Genomic DNA, 4065 nt, shown 5'->3' with positions numbered 1-4065 from the left:
AGAGGTAAGGAAGAGTGGTTACTGGTAACAACTGCTGAGTCAATGCTGACTGACACCTAAACCAGTTGAGGAGAGGTAGAACCCAAGAGTCACTTGCCCCACCTTGGGCAGACCCATGTACAGAAAAGCCTAACAGCACAAAATCCTCAATTCTCAAGTGTGTCAATGAAAGCTAGCCAGAGTTTCCCCACTCCAGGCACAATTCCATGAAGAACTACTTAGAAGTATGGCCTGGCACTGTATATGTATCTAAACTAGCTTAGCTGTGCTGGAGCTACAGTTGAAACAGGTTCCATTAGAAGGTAATTTGAATCACACAGAGTGGTAGGAAACATCCTGGAATAGATTAGGCCAGCGTCCCATAATTCAGAAAATTGAGCAGTTGGAAAAATGAAGAAAAAAATGAAGGAAACATATAAATAGGAGCTGGAAAAAATTCAGAAAGATTCCTCAACTACATTAGACCTTTCCAATATGCCTAAAGAAGACTTTGGAACAACAATCCTATTGGTACTTAATGATCTGAAAAATGGCATTTGAACAGAGAATCAATAAAGTTCGAGAGAACTAAAAAATGAAATGGATCAGGAAACAAAATTCAACCTTCTGTTGCTTATAAGAGACATAATATATAGGCTTAGAGTGAAAGGGTTGGAAACAATCATAGAGGCTAATGGCACACAAAAATGCAGGTCAGTTAAACTTGTATCAGACAAAACAATTTAAATGCATCAGTATTTTCTAAGGTCACAATGCCAGCAAAGTACACAGATTGAAGAAAATAATAAGATACAGAGACAGACATTATATGTATGATAGTGGATAAATATATCAAGAGTAATTAACTGTTATTCACATACATGCACTGAATAAAGGAGCAGAAAAGTTTATTTAGCAATCTGCCAGAGGGAAGATATAGCAACCTCAACAAAATAGTAATGGGAGACTTTTATATTCTACTCTCAATATTGAACAGATAAAGCAGACAGAATAACAGTAAAAGCAAGAATTCTAAATGAAGAATATGTAGACATGTAAAGGGCCTACCACCTCCCCAAAGCCAATGATATGGAGCATTTCCAGTTTAACTGTGCTGTGATGTTGACCACAAGACCAAAGTTTGAGGAACGTTCCCAGAACAAAGCCTCGCAAACAAAGCTGTATTAGGGTGCACACAGCTCAGGGACTATGTGACTGCTCGAAAGTCAACAGGGCAGATTGCAGCTGCCTTTGTCTTGATGCCTTGCTTAGATAATGATTCACTGCCCTTTTGAATGTATGAGAGTATCCTGCTTACACAGGAATGCAGATGATTAAATGTATGGGAATGGGGTGTTAATCTTTGACAAACTAATCTGTAACTTGTTAGGGTAAGAATCCTGCATGTGAATTCTTTAGTTTAACAAGACTTGTCTTCTGAATGCTGTGTGCTTTTAGTTATATGCCCTTTTGTAGGATAACAATTGATTTGTCCTTTCTCCCTTGCCACAAGGAGCTTAGGTTTATCAGGTTATACCCATCACAGTGCTCCCGAGTCACTCCCATTCCTTCGTTTTTCTGTAACCACTTCTCTATACTCTCTTCCCCAACAAGTTAATCAGATCCCCCCCCCAATCAGACTGTTAATTTGTAAGTCAGATCCTTCTAGGACACTGAACTTGTATCATAAGCCTTTCTCCTCTCCTTATATCTTTTGAATAGTTTTCTTTAAAGCAATGTCCTTTTGTATAGATACAGGAAGACAGTTAATATTATGCTTTTATAACTTAGGATTTAATTGGCTTTGAATATTATTCACTCCCAGGCATCTGCTTTCTTACATAGGCCTCAGTTACCCTTAGTTCCTAGCACCCCAAAAGCAGGGTCCTGATGAGGGACTGAATGAACCCAGGGCAAGCTGTGAGCTGCCCCGGCATCGAAATGGGCCAGGCCAAAGTGCCACAATTTATAACTATAAGTTAAGAGCTTGATCATAGACAAATGCTGTCATGATGAGACTACGACCCTGCTAGGAATATGAAAGACTATCTGGCCTGAGTACTGTAGTCTGAGATGAAGATGACCCTAGGAGAGCAATTCTATAAGCTTAATGTATTTCTTTCTGTTTCCATACAAAATGATTAATATTATGAATGCTTATATGTTTGTTGGACAAGGAGAGGATAAACACACCCATGGGATTCCTCTCTGGGGAGGGGGGGGTCGAACTGATAATGAGAATCTGTCCTAGAAGCTGCTTTCCCTGAGGGAAAGAACTTTACCCCCATTGATTGTGACCACACCTATGTATAAGCCCAACCTCATGCGGGGTGGATTTAACTAGGAAGTAAGAGTGGACTGGGGGATCCAGACTCGAAAAGGAAGAGACAGGGGATCCAGATTCCAGAGCTAGAAGGAGAACGAAGAGGGATGGAGGAGAATGAAGTGGCACAGGAGAGGAAGAAGCAGGAGGAGAATCAGAGGAGAATTGATATGGGAATGGAATAAACTGCAACTGACACCAACCAGCCTGGCGCTCATTTCCTTCCTTTGCCTGCCCATCATCATCGATCTCCCCAGGGTGGGGGAACCTGTGTGAGAGTACCGAACGCGAGCGGCAGGACCGCCGCTGTCTTTTTGTTTTTACATACCTTTGATTGCCTGACTTGAAGATGTATGCTTTTGTATTGTTTTACAATAAAAGGAGGTTGCAGATGTTGAACTGTGCTGAACAGCCTGAGCAAGATTCAGCTCTCTGAGCTTAACTCATTCCTCTTGCCTGAGTCTGCCTCTGCGCCTCCAACCATACTGATTCATCAAACTAACACTGGGGCATAATTTTAGTATCAACAAGTCACACATAGAAAATGTATCAGTATCGAATTCCTGGAGTAGAGATGGTGGCTCTCGCTCCGCTGCCCTCACTTCCCCCGCCAGTTTAAGACAGCATCATCTGAGGACGGCTAAGGAGCATGACAAGTGGGACCCTGTGGTGGCCTATTACTGCCGTTTATATGTCATGCAAACTGGAATGAAGATTGATAGTAAAACTCCCGAATGTCGTAAATTTTTATCAAAGCTAATGGATCAGTTACAAGCTCTTAAGAAACAGTTGGGTGATAATGAAGCTATTACTCAAGAAATAGTAGGTTGTGCCCATTTGCAGAATTATGCTTTGAAAATGTTTCAGTATGCAGACAATGAAGATCGTGCTGGGCATTTTCACAAAAACATGATCAAGTCCTTCTATACTGCGAGTCTTTTAATAGCTGTCATAACAGTGTTTGGAGAGCTCACTGATGAAAATGTAAAACACAGTATGCAAGGTGGAAGGCTACATATATCCATAATTGTTTAATGAATGGAGAAACTTCTCAAGCAGGGCCTGTTGGAATTGACGATGACAATGATGTCGAAGAAAGCAAAGACATGGGAACCCCCTCTCTGCCCACGCAGCCTCCTCAGGCTGGCGCTTTGGCATGCGATCCTGGCAGCTTAACCTTCCAGCGGCTTCTCGGGAATCGAGATCCCGCCTAGAGTGCACAGAGTGTACCTGCCAACACGCCCGCAGAAGTGCCTCACAGCACAGGTGTAGCAAGTAATACCATCCAACCCACTCCACAGACTATTCCGGCCATTGATCCTGCAATTTTCAGTACATTTTCCCAGGGGGAATATTCATTTAACTCCAGAAGACTTTGCTAGAGCTCAGAAATACTGCAAATACGCTGGCAGTGCTTTGCAGTATGAACATATCAGCACAGCAGTGCAGAATCTGCAGAAGGCCTCAAAGTTACTGAGACAGACAGAGAATGAAGGCTTTGTGCAACAGATCCATGCATTTTTTAAAAAATTTTATTAGTGAGACATCATGAGATACAGTTGTAGACTTACAAATTTTTGTGCTTGGGTTTCAATTATACAATGATCATGCATTTTTAAAGAACTAACAGTCCAATACTCCATCTTCAGCCTATCAAGAGCACAGTTTTCAAAGACTTCAGTTTCATTGAATACAACAACGAAATCTGTATCAGATTCTTGTTGAAGCATTTATGTGCCTCAGTCAGTTTTCATTGTCCACTT

General features: G+C 41.5%; 1 pseudogene; it reads left to right on the top strand.

Moving 5' to 3' along the window:
* Nucleotides 1-2876: 2876 nt before the first annotated feature.
* Nucleotides 2877-3826, top strand: LOC130035898 (vacuolar protein sorting-associated protein VTA1 homolog; annotated as a pseudogene).
* Nucleotides 3827-4065: the final 239 nt, after the last annotated feature.

The sequence above is a fragment of the Sorex fumeus genome, unplaced genomic scaffold (assembly GCF_029834395.1).
Source record: "Sorex fumeus unplaced genomic scaffold, SorFum_2.1 ptg000063l, whole genome shotgun sequence".
NCBI classification, from domain to species: Eukaryota; Metazoa; Chordata; class Mammalia; order Eulipotyphla; family Soricidae; genus Sorex; species Sorex fumeus.
The sequence above is the reverse complement of the archived record's forward strand: the minus strand, read 5'-3'. Positions and strand labels throughout refer to the sequence as shown.